Source organism: Callospermophilus lateralis, chromosome 4 (genome assembly GCF_048772815.1).
Source record: "Callospermophilus lateralis isolate mCalLat2 chromosome 4, mCalLat2.hap1, whole genome shotgun sequence".
Taxonomy (NCBI): Eukaryota; Metazoa; Chordata; class Mammalia; order Rodentia; family Sciuridae; genus Callospermophilus; species Callospermophilus lateralis.
The window spans coordinates 115194446-115215710 of record NC_135308.1 but is presented as its reverse complement, the minus strand read 5'-3'; the positions used below and the strand labels follow the sequence as shown (position 1 = coordinate 115215710).

Genomic DNA, 21265 nt, shown 5'->3' with positions numbered 1-21265 from the left:
TGGCTAAGGAACTGAAAAAACACTTCATAGAAGAAGAAATATAATTCATCAACAAATATATGAAAAAGTGTTCAACATCTCTAGCAATTAAAGAATTACGAATCAAAACTACTCTAAGCTTTCATCTCTTTCCTGTCAGAATGGCAATCATCAAGAATACAGGCAACAATAAATGTCGGTGAGGATGTGGGGAAAAAGGTGCACTCATACATTGCTGGTGGGACTGCAAATTGGTGCAACCACTGTGGAAAGCAGTATGGAGATTCCTCAGAAAACTTGGAATGGAATCATCATTTGACCTAGCTATCCCAAGGACTTAAAATCAGCATACTATAGTGACGCAGCCACATCAATGTTTATAGCAACTCAATTCACAATAGCTAGACTATGGAATCAACCTAGGTGTCCCTCAATAGATGAATGGATAAAGAAAATGTGGTATATATACTCAATGGAATATTACTCAGCTTTAAAGAAAAGTAAAATTATGGCATTTGCCAGTTAATGGTTGGAGTTGGAAAATATCATGCTAAGAGAAATAAGCCAATTCCACAAAACCAAAGGCTGAATGATGTTTTCTCTAATATGCAGATACTAATTCACAATAAGGTGAGGGGCACTAGGGAAGAATAGTGTTACCTTAGATTAGGTAGAGGGAAGTGTGGGGATAAGAAAGATAGTAGAATGAAACATTATTACTGTATGTATATATATGACTGCATGACCAATATGATTCTGCAACATGGACACTCAGAAAAATGAGAAATTATATCCCATCTATGTATGATATATCAAAGTGCATAAATGCATTCTACTGTCATGTATAACTAATTAAAACAAATTAAAAATTTTTTAAAAAAAGAAAGTTCAAGGCCACCCTCAGCAACTTAGAAACTGTCTTAAAACAAAACAAAACAAAACAAAATGGACTGGGGATGTAACTCAGCAGTAGAGTGCCCCTAAGTTCAATCCCAAGTACCAAAAAATAATAATAATAAAAAGAAAGAAGAAATAAATTAATATCTCAAGAAAGTAGAGGTATACCTCTGGCTTATGTCACAGATGTAAGCAGAGCCACCAGTACTGAGTTGGTCTGGAAAGACTGCATCTGGGAGTCTGGGGCAAGAGAGGGTAAGACCAATAGATCCCCTGTCAACAATGTAGGGACAAAGGCCAAGTTCTGAGCAACACTTAATTAGTGACAAAGTGGGAAACAATTCACAGTGAAATTCCCTCTTAGGTTAAACTGCTCAGACAGAAGATAAACTTTGGTCTCAAATCTCATGAATCCCATCTTCCACAGCTGCGCTGGCCAATACAATGGCCACAAGCCACTGTCCATTATATAAGATTATTTACTAGGAAATTAATGTGACTTCTGAGGACTTGTGACGGAACAAGTGCAGACTGACAAAATGAATGCTTTATTTCATTTATTTTTAATTAATTAAAATTTAAAAACTGAATCAATATAAAATATTTTTTTCCTCTAATCACAAACTTATTTTTTCAGTAGGTCTCCATATCTCTTCAATCATTGAAAAATTAGTATTTGAATTGAGTTGGATTTCACATGTAAAAGACACACTGGATTTTAAGAACTTGGTACAAAAACACAGTATAAAACACCTCATTTGTAATTTTTAAATTGATTACATACTAGAATACTGTTTTAGATCCATAAGTTTGAAAGAAACTATTCAAATCAATGTTATTGGTTTATTTTACTTTTTTCTAAGTGGCTCCTAGAAAATTCAAACTTGCATTTCTACTGGACAGTGTTGTGTTAACATCTTCTATGATCAGTTTCCCAAATCAGAACCTGCTTCCCCAGGTCAGTGATTATGTCCTCAGATGCCTTCCAGAACCTTCTCTTAGGTAAAAGAAAAAGAAGAAGAAGAAGAAGAAGAATTAAAGAAAGAAAACTAGTTAGAAAATAGACTAATTAGCTTACTTCTGAACTTAAATTATTTGTTTGAACCCATTTTTATTTTGACTTCCTTATACAAATTAGTACCTGTCAACAAAAGATAATATGCTTAACTTTTCAGGAATGCATAAAATTCGCTTGCTGTGCCTTTTCTAATATTAAGACAAGATCAAACAATTTCTCCTCCCACACACACACACACAAAAAAAAAAAGACAGGTAAATCAAGATCTAAGACAATGATTAAGTTAAAAAATGATTGCTTTTCAAGATAAATCTACAAACAGCTCTTTCTTTTGTTTGTTTCTATATTCAGACATTGGCTGAATTCAAAAGCAAGGAAATTGGAAAGACCTATTTATATAAACCTTATTTATGAGCCTGACAGATAAAAACAGTATGTATGGAGGAACCGCTCTGTGCCAACATTTAAGGACCTTCTAAAGAAGAGGCCTCCCATTGCCCATGATCATATTGGTAGTCATGTTTGTAGGACATGACGGTCCCTCATTTGCCCCTGCTGACTTGTCAAGGAGTAGGTATCTCACCAAAACTGGCCAATCAGAATCTCTTCTTGGAATTTAGCATTAGAACACAGAAACTAAACTGCCCTTAGCTTTTACAAGTGCTTGAACTAAGAGATCTAGAAAAGCAGATGCTAAAACCATGCCATTGTTCAAATCTGGAATGTTCCCCAAAGGCTCATATGTTAAAAAATTAGTTATCAGTTTGGCACTATTGGAAGTTGGAGGAAATCTTTAAGCATTGGGCCCTAATTGGAGGTCTTAGATCATTTGGAGTGAGCCCTTTTATTTTTGGAGTAAGCCTTAACTGTTCTTCCTCCTGTCTTTTGCTTCTTGGCCACCATGAGATGCATAACTTTCTCTGCCATGCACTCCCACAGGATGTGCTACCTCCCACAAGCCCAAGATAATGAAATCAACTGATTGTGGACTGAAACCTCTATAACTAGAAGCCAAAATAAACCTTTCCTCTTTTTAAATTAATTATATCTAGTACTTTGCTATAGTAATGAAAAACTGACTAACGCAGACCAAATACATTGGGGCAAAATAATCTATAATAAGATCAAGGAAAAATTACCAAATGAAGCAAAGCCAAAATATCAGCCTTCTAGGGAAGATAGAGCAAGTACCATTGGATATGAACTTTCTATTTTTGGTTTCAGTACCTCATTTCTATAATTGTTTATTCTGTAATTACAAGAGATACCTTAAGGCATTCAAAAAAACTATATAAGTTTTTTGTTTTGGACCTAAACTCATTTAAATGAGTTTCTGTTCTGAGAACAAAGATCCCTGCCTTAGTCAACCAGGTACTGGTGTTCCTTGTCCATTATGAGATTACTTAATAGAAAGCAAATGAATAAAACTCATCATAGGAAATTAATGAATAAGAAATTAATAATATGATAAGTGCCCTCATGGAAAAGGAAGATAATCTAGAATGGATATTTTAAGTTAAAGTGAAGCAAATAGATGGGCTAGTCATACAGTACAAATTCTATTACTACATTAAAAGCAGGAAGAAGAGATAAAAATAGGAAGAATAAGACAAAACGGGAGAAACCAAGACAGCGCCTCACTTTTCTTTCTTTTAGCAATGTCTGCTCTTCCCCTTTTGTTTTTATAAGATCCTCCAACAAAAGGTAAAAGGTTTGGATAAAACATGCATTTTGTAAAGAAAGAGAGGAACATGTCTGGCTTATGTATATGGGGAATTTCAGACTGTCCTTGAGATGAACAGAGATCAGCTCCAGGGAGGAAGACAGTCCCTGAGTGAAGTCATGGTTCTAGAAGAGGTCACCAACATCAGGGTCATCCCCTGGGATGTGGGAGGTTTCCCGAGGCTCTTCAAACATGAAGACTGGAAGATAATGAAATAACAACACAAAAATGGGAATGTATGAAATCACAAGCAGTTTGTAGTTATCTAATGAGAGCTCAGTATTGCAGAAGGTTACTGGGGGAATGAGAGAGGAAAGGCACTGATCTTGTCCTGTGGGGAACTACTATCTAGTTAATAAGACAACATCAACACCTGTCATTACCTGAACATAGGAACCTGGGGCGGCTGCCTTGGGCCTGAGTTCCAGAAAAAGAGTGGGTTTCATAATATTCAAGTCCAGTAGAGAAAGGAGAGGTGTGTCCCCAGGGCATAATTAGATCCATAGCCACAGAGAATATCCAGGTTATCTTCAAGGGCACCCAAACTCCTAGCCAGGAATATAATATTGAGCATTAAGCCTGAAGAGCAAGTTAGTGGCCCAGAGAACAGATGGTAGTTTGAAAGAGTGCTTCTGATAATTATAATGATATAATCTGAGGCATATGAAGCCCAGAACTAACCTATAATCCCCAAAATCTGCACACAACCAATACTCTACCTTCAACCCGTGGCTGAATGTCTGCATTTTAGCCATCATGTCTACTGCTGAAACTGCTGGTCCAATCCGTTAATTTTAAAGTTGAGGTTATTGAGGGCCAGAGAAATCATATAACTTGATCAAAACCATACAACTAGTTGTAGAGTCAGGACCAAAATACAACTTCCCTGACTTTAATCCAACTCTGCCATATTGAAAAATTCCCTTTTCCCTTCCAGCTGGACCGCTGACCCTGCCCCAAATCAAGCGGGTCCTGTACTAACTCCTAGTTGCAATCTTTGTTCTGTGCCACTTAGAAATGACCTCCTTCCCCTTCATATTTGTCTTTATTTGTATTCTCTCAGGTTCAAACTTACTTTTCTTTTTCCTTTTTCTAAAGGAAAAAAGTTCACAGGGAGCTCTCCCCAACGCTGCACACCCTGGACACCATTCTACTATTCCTAAGAGTAGATCTGGGTCTTTTCTCTCTCCACGTATGAGAGCAGCCAAGAAAAAGAGGCAAAGAGAACTGAAGAATGGAAAGCAGATTTGATCTGAACTTTGAAACTTAGGTCTAATTTAGATAACAAGAGAAAAGAAGGACGATTTCCAGAAAAAAAACAAAGAAGCTCCCCACTGAGAATATGATGTATGGAGGCCTGTGTCTTAAAATAGGATGAAGGAGAGAGAAAGAAACAAGTAGAGGAGAGAGATGGAGAAAGGGGAAGGGGGGGGGGGACGGACATGGGGCACATGTCTAGTCAGCCTTCTAGAAAGAAGGCTGCTAATAGTTCCCATCGTACACCTGGATAACTGTTTAATTGAGGCAAAACTATGAATGGATAACATTGTTTGGCCACTGAAATATATTTGGAATTCTAAGAGACAGAATCCTTCCTAAGAGGAGTCCTGTTGAAATGCAATAATGCTGTTTCATAGCTTGTCATATTCTTCATGTTTTCAGAACCTCAGGAAATCTTCGACACCCAATGGCTCATCCTGATATCTGGCATCCCTTCTAGCACCGTGACTACCCTCCTGGTCTTTCTTCTTCTCTGGGGTTACTGTGTCCCTCCACTCTTCCCCAGGTGACCTGAAATTCCCCACAGACTTGAACCAGATGTTCTACTCTGCACGTCATTTTGATTCCCGACCCATCACAATAGACATAAGTCCTCCGCCGCAGTCCTCCCCACCCCGGGACCTTGCTTCACCCTCACTAATATCCTAATTTCCCATTTTTGAAGGATAATAGCAGAACTTCCACAAGGTACCATCATATTTCCCACCTACTAGCTCCTGTACTGGTACCATGAGTGAACTTAGATGAGGCCAGACCCCCACCTGTTCTCTAGGTCCTGCACCCTCCAGCTGCTTACAGATGTGCTCTAACAATTCTTTTCTTTCTTTCCTGCAGCATCTACTTTTTTTTCCCCTCACTACTGAATCACTCTCGTTAGCATATAAACGTGTCATTACTTCTCCCATTTAAAAAACAGAACTTCTCTTGATGGCAATGGCTGCCTCCAGACTCTACTATTTTCCTCATACACCCATATTAACTTTCTGAAGAGTTGGAAATACTCACTATCCTCCATTTCTGTTCTCTGGTCTCTCTTGGACCCGCTGCCGTGTGTGTGTGTGTGTGTGTGTGTGTGTGTGTGTGTGTGTGTGTGTTTTTCATCCTCACCACTCTGCTGAAATTGCTCTTATCTGGTTAATAATGATGCTCTGACATCAAGCTCCTCTCATAACCTGTCCCTGTGGACACAGCCGGCACAGTAGAACACCTTTCCCCTGGAAACCTTGTCTTCATTTGGCTTCCAGGATTTTTCTCTTCCCTGTGTATTCCTTCCTTCAGAATCCAGCTGCCTCCTCTGACCTCCAAATGTTGGAATACCTCCAGGTCCCGTTCTTAGACCTCTCTCTTTCTCACTGCACTCAGTCCCTAAGTGAATCTAATCCAGTGTCAAGGCTTCAAATTCCTTCTCTCTCTCTCTTGATGGTAACCATGTTTTTATCCCCAACTCACATCTCTCCCTGTAACTCCAAACTCATCTCCATTCAGCCATCTACTTGTCTGTTGTATTACAGACTCAATTCAGTCATCTCATTTCCCGTAGACCTCCCCTCCCAGGTTATCTGTGGTTTTCCTTTTTGCAATATTAGTTACCTATGGGACTGAGAATACTAAAATAGTAAACGGAAATATTAAATTGAAAATTCCAGAAGTAAACAATTCATAAGTTTTAAATTACACACTCATCTGAGAAGGATAATGAAATGTTATGCCACCCGGCTCCATTCCTCTGGGGTGTGAACCACCCCTTTGTCCAGCATAGCATACTCTGTAGGTTCCCCACCCACTAAGGGTCAGTCGTCTCTGTCATCACCTCAACCGTTGCAGTCCCACCGTGCTTGTGTTTAATCTTTATTTCAATTGATAACAGCCCCAGAATGCAAAAGGGGCTGGAAATTCAAATGTCAAAGGAAGCCACAAGGTGCTTCCTTTAAGTAAAAAGGTGAAAGTAAAAAGGTGAAAGTTCTCAACTTAATAAGGAATGAAAAAAAAATCACACACTGAGGTCGATAAGATCAACAGAATGAACATTCTAACCTTGAAATCGTGAAGGAAAGATGAGAAATGTGTGCTAGTTTGGCTGTTGCACCTTGGATTGCAAAAGTTGCAGCCACAGGGTGTGATAAAGCTTAGTCATTCACCTCACTTCATCTCTTCACATCACGTAGGTATTTTATCTCACATCATCACAGGAAGAAGAAAGGTAAGGACAGCACAGTAAGAGGTTTTGAGAGAGAGACCACATTCCCATAGCTTTGGGTGTAGCATAAATGCTCTATTTTATTATTAGTTAATATTGTTAATCTGCTACTGTGCCTAATTTTTAAATTAAACTTTATCATAGGTGTGTAGATATAGAAAAAAAAAACTGTAAATATATGTTCCATCTTTTTTCTTCTTCTTCTTTTTGTGGTACTGGGGATTGAATCCAGAGCCTTGCACATGTGAGCAAGCACTCTATCAACTGAGCTATATCCCTAGCCCTATGTTTTGTCTTTATTTGCAGTTTCAGGCATCCCCTGGGGATCTTGGAACATCCCCTCTGTGGGTGAGAGGGGACTACAACACATCCTCAACTGAGCCCCTGGCCTCCCTGCCATATATTCATCCGGGATGCTCCCCATCTCACTAGATGGAAACTCTATTCTTCCAGATGCTCAGACAACAAACCCAGAATCACCATCAAATCCTTTTCTTCTCAGATCCCATACTGAAGTCATCAGTAACTCCTATTAGATTTACCCTCAGATGACATCTAGAATTCATCCACTTCTCACCAGTACTTACTATTACACCATCATCTCTCGTCTGGATTAAGTCAATAGCCTCCTAACTGGTCTCCCTACTTCTATCCTTGCCCCCTTTCAGTATAGTCTAAGCACAGAGGGCCTTTCAACACAGCAACCAGATCGCCTTCCTTTGTGCTTGCAGTTTCCCAAGTGCCTTCTATCTCCATGGAGATAGAAAGCCAAATTTTCTTACTGAAACATGTAAAGCCCTTTCATCTGCCCCTGTTGTCTCTGGGCTGTCCTTCTTTCCCTTCCCTGTCTCATCTTCTAACCCCACTTCAGCCACATTGACCTCAAACTTCCTTGAACTTGCCTGGCATTATTCCAACTGAGCATCTTTGTACTTGTTGCACCCTCGGCCTAGACAGTTCATCCCCACAATGTGCATGATTAGTCACTTTCCTTCTTTCAGGCTCTATGCAGATATTTTCAGTGACGCTTTCCCTGGCCCCTTTGTCTAAAATTTTAATCCATCTTCCTGACATGTCCAATCAATCAACTTGAGCTGCCATTTTCTCCCTTAACATTTATCAGGATCTAACCTAACAAATATTTTAGGTATCATGTTTACTGATCATCATTATAATGTAGGCCATGAATAGGGATTATTGTCTGCTTGGCATTACTGCCATTTCTGAGAACCTAGAACAGTGCCTGTTCATTGGAACTCATATTGATTGATTGAAGTCATATAATTCTTTATTTTATAAAATAAGAACCTGATATATGCAAAAACTGAAATTGCCCACATTAACTAGCATGGCCTAAACTAGATCGTGAGTCCTGACTCTCAAGACTGAGTAGTTTTAACAATACTAGAATATTTTCCGTCTTTAGATTTAGATTTTCTACATAAATGTCTTTCCACAATGGGAGGAATCAGTTGCAATGAGCAAATGTGAAACATTGTCTCTCAAATTGGTTCTATTTATATATTTAAATTGTTGTTTCATGTTTGTACATTAAAATACATACACAAAGACAATCACTGCAACATTATATGTAAGACCAGAAGTTGGAAAATTTATCCCATCCATAGAAAATTGGTTAATTGAATAATTTTTTATTTATATAATTGAATATTTCAGCAGACATGAAAGAGATTGAAGTAGATCCATAAATACTGATTTGAAAAATCATATCTCCAAGATATATTACATGTTCCTAAATATCTCATCCTTATCACAAAAACTCCAGAAACAAAAGTGGTCTTGGTGTTTTTGTTTTGTTTGTTTGTTTTTTAACTTAAATGACAGGAAAACCTGACCAATTCTAAACCTCCTTTGCAGAAAATACTTACTTGACATGAGAATATGTAAAGTCCTGATTTATCTCACTTGGTGTGAATAGAGTATTCATATCTTCCAGTGCCAAAAAAAATTAATGCAATTAATTATGAAGTACTTCACAGATCCCACTAGTAGTGTCGTGTATTTTTTGCTACCTGCACTGTTTGACTCTGTAAAATCCCCAGGACTCTGAACTCTCAACAAGGAATTATGGCCTACACTAAGTGAACAAACAAGATGCAGAATACTGTCTGTAGGATGATCAAGTTGAAACACTGTATGTATGGAAATTCTGAAAAAAGTATATATATATATATATATATATATATATATATATATATATATATATTTTATAGAGAAATAATTTACAGTGGAATGCAGTGGAAGAAAGTGCAGAACAACTCTGTTCTCACAGGAAACAGCTCTTCTCCTGGGCCCCAGCTGCAGAAGGAGGGAGCTCACCGGTCTTTCCTTGTAGTGCTGCCCATGAAATGGTTCAACTCTCAAGTTCTTTGCATTCCTGGGTCTCAACTCAAGATTACATACACTGGAGTGAAAAGCTTAAGTCCATCTTTAGTCTCATTCTCTGTGGATAAGGGCAGAGAAAGAGGAACAAGAAAATCTCCTTTAACTGGCAGTGCAGATGGTACATTCCCAAGGAAGGCAATGCTGAAGTTGGTACAGAAAACTAGAGGATAGGCTGCTGCACAGACAATAACAGATGTCCCCAACCACACAGGACAGGACCTGACCTGCCTCTGTATGTGCAGCTCATCTGCCTATTGGTTACTGGGCAAGTCTCTTAAGCCCTCTGAGCCTTGTTTTCTACCTGGAGAGAGAGAAGGATCTCCTGGCTCTCACAGGTCCAACAGTTCTCTGATGGACTAGAGACAATGTCTCGCAGACTTAGAAGTGCATTTGAATCTCCTCGGGATCTTGTTGAAAATACAGATACTGACTCGACAAGTCTGGGTGACCTGCACAATCACTAGGTGATGACAAATTTGCTGGTTAATCAGATGGAACTTTCAGTAGCAAAGCCCAGAGCACCACATGGTGGCTTGCAGGTAATGAGACCATTTAGCCAGAATAAGCAAAATCTGGGTTTTTAAATGGTTCACTTTTTTAAAATAGTGAAAAACTTCCTCAGTGACTCAATCTATCACACTGAAACTACTGATGGAATCTGTCCATTGTTAAGGCAAGTGGTTTTTATTTAATCATGAATCTAATCATAAGTTATTAAACCCAGCGTATCCTTATGCTAATTCTCTGAAGTTACCTAAAGGCTTTACCTTTAACTATATTTGGTACTTAAACAAGTAATTTTAACTTTTGGCTTAGAATTGATACAAAAGACAATCATTTCTCATAGTTTTAATGATTAATGTAAAATTCAGAGAATTGTTTTTTTAGCCTGTAGATCAATCCATTGTCCAATAACACCAGAGCATTAACCAACAGAATTTAGCTTGGAAGGCCTCTGAGGAAGTGCCAGGTTTTCATTTATGTCTATCCAGAGTTAAAGAACACAGATGGGTTTCAATAAATAATTAATCATAATGGAACTGGGGTTCTCTAAAATGAGTTGAGTGTAGTACTAAAAGTATCACAATGAATTTATCTAAGGTTATGCCTACATTAGGAAGTCAAAGCCCCCTCTGATAAATTCGATAGTATTTAGTCTAGGTAAGGTATGATTTTGGAAGTACTCTCATGTTAGACATTTTCCAAATTATACTTTCAGACTAGAAACCACATCAGAAACCTGAGTGGGTTGAGGCATTAATTATCCTGCATCAACATTCCCCTTCTCTGCCAGTTTTCTTTCATTCTGCGTCTTCTCATTGGCGTGCTTTAAGAACACAAGAGACTGGGAAAGCCAAATAAGATATTACCTGCAAATGGTGTTTTGGACATTTTAAGCTATAATTTAACTGAAAAACATGAAGCAGTCGTATTTTTTTTAAAACCTTCAAAAGGCAGCATTTTGTGCATTACAGAAAGCTTAGGACCTCAGGTGCCAGGTGATAAAGACAGGGAGAGCTAAACACTACCCATAAGGAAAGGGTTTCTGAGGAATAAAAGACAAGATAAATCAATAGATATTTAATATGATTTATGATTTAATAGCTAGAAAAGTATGGAAGCATACAGCCTAGAGTGCACCTACTAACAGGAAAGGAGCAAACTCTTTGCATCTGGACTTTGCAGGTATTCCCAGAAAGTTGTCAGGACAACTTCTGTAGTAGAGTCTGCCTACAGAAGAGGTGTAGCTCCAGCATGCTAAGAATGGAGGGAGCTGAGGGTATAGTTCAGTGGTGAAGTGCTTGTCGAGCATGCACGAGGCCATGAATTCAATCCCCAGCATCACGCACACAGGCAAAAAAAAAAAAAAAAAAAAAAAAAAAAAGCACAAAGTCACATAACAGTGAAAACACTTTCAAATATCTATTTTTCAAAATATATTTTCCATAGGAAGAGTTTCTTCCTAAAACCAGTTATTGACCGTTTACGTTTGATTTAACAATGTAAACTGTCAATAACTGGTTGAAAGACAGTGTATGCCTATAATTCCAGCTACTCAGGAGGCGGAGGCAGAAGAGTCATGAATTTGAGGCCAGCCTCAGCAACTTAACAAAACTCTGTCTCAGAATTAAAAATTAAAAGTGTTAGCGTTGTAGCTTAGTGGTAATGTACCCTACGTTCAATCTCCAGTGCCAAGGAGTTGGGAGTGGAGGGACAAATTTTGAAGTATCTAAGGAAAATTGAATAAGGATCAATTATTAGATAAGACCAAGGAAATGTTAGCATACTTATCTATGATTTTAACAGTGTACTTAAAAGAAAATGTCCATATATTCTGTAAATGCATATGAAAGTATGTCAGGTGAAGTACTCAGCAGTAAAAACAAAAAGGGAAAGCTGAAACGAGGTGGCAAATCTTGATAAATACTACTTCCTACTTTTCTGTGTACTTAAATTTTTCAGGGTTAAAAAGCAACTTAAAGTTTTTTAGTTATTGTTAAAACATTACTTTTATCTTGAACAAAGGACATATTAAGGACATAACTAAGAAAGGTTTTACTAAAAATAGGAAAAATGGACTTCCAGTTTCCAGTCTGACATTCGATGAGCTTGTAAGTCACCATTCCAACCTAATAAAAAGTAAAAAGCTGAACAATCTGAAAAATCAACAACTCTTCTTAGATCAGTAGGAGAAGTCACCATGCAAATTTGCTGCCCCTTGAAACAGAAACAAAGAATCCCGACTTAACAGAGAAACCCAGAAACAGACATCTTTGCAGGAACCAGTGCCAGGGAAAGAAAGTCTAGACTGTAATGGGCATGTGGCTGGAGACCAAGGGACAAGTCTAAGAGTTAAATGCTCCAGGGGTTGCAGTCTAGGATGAATTTTATTTATAAGTGCTCTGTCAGGTACATGCAGTAAAAACTAGAGAAAAATTTCTCATGCATCAAGCATGGTGACTCACACCTATAATCCCAGTGACTGGGGAGGCTGAGGCAGGAGGGTTGCCAGCCTCAGCAACTTAGTGAGACCCTATCTCAAGATTTAAAACAAAAATAGATTAAAAAAGAAAAAACAAAAATGGGGATATGACTCAGTGGTTAAGCACCCCTGGGTTCAATCCCCAATCCCCAATACCCACTCCTCTAGTCCCCAAATTTCATCCAGCAGGATGAGGGAAGCTAAGAACCGTTCTGTTCTTAACAAGAACTGCCCTGAGGAGAAACCAACCAGAGCCTAACTTACTAAGCTTTTATCAGAACCTACTGACCAGGGGGAAGGGAAATATCCAACTCTAGCTGACTCTAGCCATCTTGTGCCACCCAAGGGAGGAAATATATACAGGAAAGAAAAGGAAAAGAAAAACATAAAATGCTTCTTCCAGTCATGAAAGCCCAGAGGCAAAACTTATTAAAAGACTTAAGAAGTAATCATATGGCTGGGGAACACATCCTCTTTGCTACATTTTACCACCATACTACTATTTTCAGCACTTTCCTTTAGTCCATGGTCACTTGACCCTGTCACCTTTGGACCTGTGGAAAGAAATGCATAATGGAGGAGGCTGTGCACATCACAGCAGCTAGGAAGCAAAGAAAGAGATAGGAAGTGAAAGAAAAGTGACCACAACACTCGGAGCAACCAAAAGATCTTTATTGCACAGTGCAACAAAGAGAAAAGAAGGAGGAAAGAAGAGGAGAGAGAGAGAGAGAGAGAGAGAGAGAGAGAGAGAGAGAGAGGAGAGATAAAGAGAGAGAGAGAGCAAGAGCAAGAGAGAGACAGAGAGCATGCGCAAGAAAGACAAAGAGAGCAAGAGAGAGAGAGCAAGAGAGAGAGAGCAAGAGAGAGGGGGGCCTGGCAGGAGGAAGTTTTTATAGCCCAAATCTAATGGGGCCTCTGGGTCTGCAAGCTGCCTTATTGGCCCAAGGGGGGGGTTAAGTGTTCAGTCTTGAGTGGGGTTGAATGTTCAGACTTGACGCAAACAGGTGATAAAGGACTAGATAGAGGGCGGGGTTTGAGTGTGTGGGCTATCTTGCAGCCAACATCTGTTCAGCCTGCCCTGCAGACAATACAGTTCAGCCTGCTCTGCACCCACAGGAAGGGTTTGTGGTCCCAATATTCCCTTTAAGCACATGTCTCCAGTAACTTAACATCCTCCCTCTAGGGCCCGCCTTTTAAAGGTCTCATCACTTTCCCCCATGGGATGGGGACCAAGCCTTTAACACGTGGGCTCTTGCAGGACAATTATCCAAACCACAGCTTTCTGCTGCTGATGCCAAAAGGCTCACATCCATCTCACAATACAAAAGGCTTTCAGAACATTTCCAAGAGTTTCCTAAGTCTTAACTATTCCAGCATTGCTCAGAAGTCTAAGTTCAAAGTTCAATCTGAGTCTCAAGGCAAACTCTTAGCTGTGAGCCTCTGTAAACATCAAAAGAACAATTTACATACCTCCAAGACAGAATGACACAGGTTAAACATTCCTATTCCAAAAGGGGCTGGGGGTGGGGATAGGGGCAAATGAAGGATCAGACCCAAAGCAAAGCCAAAATTCAGAAAAGCAAACATTAAATCCTAATGCTCCACTTCCAGTGTCCAAGGCATATGGAGATGTGATGTGAGATACAAAGGGCTTGGGAAGCTCCACCCCCACTGCCATGCTGGTTGCAGTCCACATGATCATTCTCTTGGGCAGATTTGTCTCACTGCCTGTAGCACTCCGTGGCGGGCTTTCCATGTTCCTGGCACCTCTGACTTCTTGGGGTCTCCAGTGCAGTTCACCTTCACTCTCACATTCATCACTGTGCCAGGAGCTGCCTGCAGGACTCTGAATCTACCAACTCTCTGGCCTCTCAGGTTTTCTTTTGAAATCTCACTGGAAGCCTTCATGATCTCCTAATTCTTGTATTCTGCATGCCTGCAAACCCAGCATCACATGGACTATACCAAGATCTGCCACCAGCTCAATCTATACTAGGGTCCACTTAATCACAGCCCCAGTGACCCCTGAGTGCCTTGATGGCAGAACACGGTAAAAGAAATTCCAGGAAAATATAACTGAATAAACAGTCATGGTACAGGCTGCATAGATGATGGTGGTCCCTTAAGATTTTAATGGAGCTGAAAAATTCCTATTGCCTCCTATTTTTACTATATCTTTTCTATGCTTAGGTACATAAATACTTATCATTGTGTTACCATTGCCTACAGTATTCAGTATAATAATATGCTGTACAAGTTTGTAGCTTAGGAGCAATAGGCTACACCAGAGGGACTAGGTGTGTAGTAGGCTCTAACCTCTAGATTGGTGTTAGTACACTGCATGATGTTCACGTGACAAAATCACCTGAGAACACGTTTCTCAGAGTGTAACCTTGTCATTAAATGATGCATGAAATAATTGAATATATTGAATATGAAATCGAATACATTTTTGCTATTATTAATTTGAATAAACTATTATCTGTTAGGCCAATTAAGAATAAGAAAACTGAAAGTTTTTATTTAACCTTTGCTTACATCTTCTTTTCTTTGTGTAGATCTGAATGTTGGATCTGTATTGTTTTCCAAATTCCTCTAACAAACTGATTCCAAAGGCTTCTGAACTACATCAATTATGGTCACAGCAATGACCCTAAGGGAGACCAATTTTTTATATTCATCAGTTTTCTGTTGCTGTAACAAATGCCTGGAATAAATCAAATCATTTGGAATAAAGATTTATGTTGGCTCACAGATTCAGAGGTTTTATTCCAGGATCACTTGGTGTTATGGTTTGGATATAAGGTGTCTCCCCAAGAAAAGCTCATGTATTAATACAAAAATGTTCAGAAGTGAAATGATTAGATTATGAGAGCTGTAGCCTAACCAGTGGATTAATCTGTTCGATGGATTAATAATCCGAATGGAGTAACTGGGTGGTAACTGAGCAGATGGGGCATGAATGAAGGAAGTAGGTCGTGGGGGGCCTGCCTGGGGATTATATTTTGCTTCTGACCTCTCACACTCTTTCTCTTTGCTTTCTGGCTGCCAGGAGTGGAGCTACTTCCCTCTGCCACCACCTTCTGCCATGATGCTTTGCCTTACCTCAGGCCCAGAGCAATGGAGTTAGGCAATCATTGACTGAACATCAGAAACCAGGAGCCAAAATAAACTTTTCATCCTCTAAGTTGTTCTTGAGAGGTATTTTGGTCACAGCAATGAAAAGCTGACTGGCACATTTGACATCATTGCCCTTGGACCTGTGGAAAGCAGTACATCATGGCAAGAAGAACATGATGGAGGAGACGGCTATCCTCAGAGACAGAAAGGGTCTGGGCTCCCAAGCAAGATCCCTTCAATGCCACATCCAGTGACCTAACTCCCTCCCCCTAGGTCCTGTGGCTTAGAGGTTCCAATACCTCCCAATGGCTCCCTGGACTGGGAACCAAGCCTCTATCTCATGGGCCCTTGGGGGACACTTATACAAATCACAACATAAAGGAAGACTGTGAAAACTCTGTGCCCCAAAGTTGGATAACCTAGATGAAATGGAATAATTTATTGAAGGACAGAATTTATCAAGAATTTAGCAGACCCTCACAAGATGAAAGAGACCATCTGGATAAACCATAAAGAAATTTAATCAATTATTAATATCCTCACAAAATAGCACCAGGTGGGTTCATTAAAAAATTCTGTGGGACTAAAAGGAGACGATTAAGCTGACCTTAAGAATATACGTGTGTGTGTGTGTGTGTGTGTGTGTGTGTGTGTAAATTTTTACTTTTAGCTTTAATTGCAATGGCTATTGATTAATGACTAAACTTAAATTATTTTAAATTATTCAGGGTTGAAATTCCATTCACATAATAATGGGCATTAATAAATGCATAGCCTCATTATGGAAGCAGAAAATCTCTTAATAGCTGTCTCATTTTTCTCTAATACGAAATAAGGTTTTAGCCAGGTATAGTAGTGTGTGCCTATAGTCCTAGCCAGCTACTGCAAAGGCTGAGGCAGGAAGATACCTTGAGACCAGGGATTCAGAGTCAACCCAGGCAAGATACCAAGAACCAATATCTTAAAAATAAAATAAGGACTCGTATTTATCTTAGAAAAACTTTCATCAATACCTATCATGTGTCAGTCCTTCTAGAGTACTCTTGAGTAAGAATTATTCTATCAGTAAGAATTATTCTGTCAGCTCACAGGAATAAAAGTGCTTGTATTGGACCCCATTTATATGGCTTGAAAGACAGGCTCATGTTTTCAGTGTCTGCCCATAAATTTTCAAAAAGGACTACTAATATAAATTTGGGATCTTCACCACACCTACAACTGGAAGGTTGGTGCCAAGAAAAAAAATGAAATAAAGGCATCAAAATAAACCAGATATGATTTTCATTCTGTTTTTTGTTTGTTTGTTGCCACATCCCATAGCAATCTTAAAGAGCAATTACAAATGGCCTTAATGCACAATTAAAGACTTAGATAATGTTGCTAGTATAAGCACCCCCTGGAACACCACGCCTGCTGCCCTCTGCTAACTAGATGCACATGAACATAGCCTCCCTCCGTGGCAGGCACTTGTGGGTTTTGCGGCACTAGAGCATCTCCATTTTGACTTGAGTCTTTCCAAAAATCTCCTGGTCTAGTTCGGGTGTGAACAGTCTCCCAAACATTCATGTTCCAGAAGCTTGGTCTCCAGTGTCACAGTGTTCAGACATGTTGGCATCAGAATTTTCATCCCTGTGACCAAAGGACCTTTAGAAGAGAAAAAGTTCATTTTGGCTCATGATTTCAGAGGACTCAATCTATAGACACCAACTCTGGGCCCAACATGAAGTAGAACATCATGGCAAAAGAGCTTGGCAGAGGAAAGCAGCTCAGGACATGGCAAGCAGAAAGCAGAGAGAGAGAACTCCTGTCTCCAGGGATAAAATACGTACTTCCAAAAGCATGTCCCCAGTGACCTACCTTCTCCAGCCACATGGTATGTAACTAAGGTTATACTGCTCCGTTAATACATATCAATGGATTAATGCACTGATTAGATTATATCCCTCATAATCTAATCATGTCACTTCTGAAATTCCTTGCATTGTCTCCCACATGAGCTTTTGTGGGGCACCTCATAATTAAACCATAGCAGGATGTTGAAGAGTTGGATCCTTAGGGGGAGGTGATGGGGACATGGTGCACCACCCTCCAAGGATTGACGCCACCTCATAGGAATGAATGGGTTAGTTCCCAGGACTGGATTAGTAACCACACAGATGACTACTATAAAGTGGATCAAACTCCTTTACCCTTTAAATTTGCACATGTACCTCCTCTTTCCACATACTTGCTTCTCTCACATCTTGTGCTCTCTTGAATGTCCCTCCTCCAAAATTATGAGCCAAAGTAAACCTCTTTTCTTCATAAAGTACCCAGCCTCTGGTTCTAGCAACACAAAATAGATTAAGACATCTTCCCTCTACTTGTATGTCATCTGTTTATATTTTGTTGTTTTTTTTTTTTTTTGACACTTTATCATCTCAATTCCATTCGCTCCTATTAGCCTAGGTTTCTGAATGTTTCATCTTCTCCTGGATACTACCAATGTGCAAATATATTCTTCATTGTGAACATAATCTTAAGGGTATCCCATTGTGAGTCATATAAATGTAGTTGTACTACTGTAATTGCTTACCTTTTATTCTCTAAGGAAGCTGCTTACCCAGTCTGTAGTGCTTTGATGACCACAGTTCAATGGGTCCACTCTGTTGAGGGACTGAACTATAAGATAAGAATTTAGACAAAAAATGAGTGAACCTAACATATGAAATGAATGAGACAAAATTACTAACTGATTGCTTAAGCAAGTACACACAGATCCATATACATGTACTGTTTCCACACCTGCAAAGCTGGAAGCTCAGCAGTGATTTGTGGCTTGCACTCTGCAGTCCATCTTTTACACATTGCCAGGTTAATGTTGTGAACATCTCTTTGATCAAGTCATTCCAAGCTTCAAAAACCATCAGCTTCCATTGCTGTACACTAGGATACACAATAGTGGGCCACAAGATACTCAATGCCACTGGTAAATGAAATTCACCTTTGTGCAAGGTCAGTTTTACTCAAGGATTTTGGAAGACAGCTTTTAATTTATTTTCTTTGAAGTATCTTTGCTATTTTTTAAAATATCTTTATTTTATTTATTTATTTATTGTGGTGCTGAGGATCAAGCCTAGCACCTCACACATGCTAGGCAAGCGCTCTACTGCTGAGCCACAGCTCCAGCCACTCTTTGCTATTTTTTAAATTAAAACAGACATAAATGTCTTAGGAAACAGAATGTACATGCTCATTAATTTTTAGGATAAATTTTTCACTTAATTTACTCCTTTTACAATCAAACAGAAACATTTGTCTGAATTTCCTCACCCATCAATTACAAGTCAATCTCCTCGGATCTTGCTCTTATCACCCAACTTGCCAAGAACTCCAAGGACCCCCGTGTGATAAAGACAGTATATCTTAGTCCTCATTTGTCTGACCTGTCTATTGACTACCACTCTTTACATGTGGTCGCTCTTGGTTTCATATGTCCACTTGCATCCTGATTTTCTTCTTGCTTTTCTGGCTGCTGCTTCTCTTTCCTTAGATGTGCGTTCTTCTATCTACCTAATACAACTTCTTTTAATAAAATGTTGTTTATACCAACTTAACTCTCTCTATTTTTTTTAAGTTTTTTTTTTTTTTTAATTCCTCAAAGCTCTGTCCTGGGCTCTTTTCTTCTCTTACTCAATAGTTTTGATCATGCTCCTTCTCGTATCAAACCTCTGATATCTCCTCATTACCCACAAAAAAAGAGTCATTTAGTGTCCATCTCATTCATCATGCTACCCACCACCCCCGTCTCCAGCTGCTCTGTTCCCCTTCACATCACTGAGGTGTATTTCTTCTGACCATCCTATAATTCAGTGCCTCAATGTCTTTCCTCGGGTTGTTTCTCCTCCCTATAAATACCATGCCACTTGCTCCAACTTCCCGGTGTCTAAATTCTACCCTCAAAGAGGAAGTGCCTTGTCTTTTTATCCTTATCCTGAATGATCATGGATAGATTTACACACAATCAGAGTACACGACCACCAAGCTCTTCATCGCAGGCCATAGTGGACTTTCTCCACTCTGAACACCTATATTTATTTTACAGCCGTCGGTCATAGGTGGTCCTTTATTTTTATTTTACAGGTCCATGTGCACTGGCCACCTACTTAATATGAATGGTTCTCTTCTATAAGACACTATCTCATCTTTCTACATATCCTCCCCGTGCATGCTTTTCATCCAAGGAACCCTTCTTTTCACAAAGGAGTACTTGTGATGTTGCAGTTTCTAAATGGTCCACACAGCACCTCCAAATAGATGAGTCCATATTCGTATTTGTTGAGGAAGTCATGCTAATCTACTCTAAAAGTTTTAAAAATTGATTAAACCAACATATCTCTTAACTAAATTTTTAATAAAATGTTGCTCTTATCAACTAATATTTTTTTTTAAGTTTTGCCATATCTTCTACCTAACGTGGCTGTCCTTGAGGCTAGTAAATCATCAAAATGAAACAACACTAAGATCATAGTGGAGTATTTAAAACAAAAATTGTTCTATGAGAACCACGGTAAAGCGCTTGCCTGACATGGGCGAGGCCCTGGGTTCCATACCCAGCACGGCAAAGCAAACAAACAGAAAATCATCTTCTGGCTGCAAGGCTCCCACTTTTTCCCCATCCTTTCCTTTCTTTGAGTCTGTAAGGTCTGCTACAATAGCAAGGGTAAATCATTACCAGCACTGGGCAGCTATTTGCGCTGCTGCTGCTTAAGTAACTGGCCTTTTTTGTGTTTCATGTTGGTTAGGAAAGCTGAAAGTCTGTCACAGTGGGAGAACATGTGAAGTAGGAGTGAAAGAGTAGGCAGAAGTCAGAGAATGCAAATATCTGAGCAACCCCACATAAGAGGAACTTTCCACATGCCAGATGCTACAACTTTGCCTCTAGAAAATTTCCACGTCACACTGAGAATGTCCAAACCTATTGAAAACTTAGATATGAACCAGGAAAAGCTTCAGCAGTGTAACATACTTTATTAGTCACCTGGGCAAAAGATATATTAAAAAGATATATTAAAAATATATATTAAAGATATATTAAAGAGAGATTAGAAGAATTAAAGTAAGAAATGCTGTGAAGGAAGAAGTATCATATAGTTGTGAAAGGTATATAATTTTATATATATATATATATATATATATATATATATATATATATATAAAAATTATAGTTATGTATCTAAGTACAAATAGTTTCAGTAGCAATTAGTTTTATTATAAAAATGCAATTTTTAATCATCTTGGTTTCTAATCCGTTCAAAACTAAGGAATTTATGTTTGACTTTAACAGTAGTTAGCAGTATTGAGTCCATGTCATTCCTGTAGAAAAACCAAGAGATTCAGAGCTACAAAGAAAACGGCACTTGGAAGTCAGATAAATTTGGATTCAAATCTCACCCCCACTAGTTATGGGTTATATGACCTCAGTCTAATCACTAATTTCTCTGAGTCTTAATAAATTTAATTCTAAAAAAGTTCCTGGTACATGGAATATCATCTATATTTAATAAACGGAAAATACTGTTGTTGTTATCAGCAAGAAAGAGGTGAAATTCCCTCATGAGAATCATATAATATTACAATTACTGAAAGATCAGTTAAATATTTAACTTGTGTGATGCAAAA

The 21265-nt window shown here is 38.9% G+C and overlaps 1 pseudogene; it reads right to left on the bottom strand.

Moving 5' to 3' along the window:
- LOC143398515 (uncharacterized) overlaps nt 1-14392 on the bottom strand; it is a 37430-nt pseudogene extending 23038 nt beyond the window's left edge.
- Nucleotides 14393-21265: the final 6873 nt, after the last annotated feature.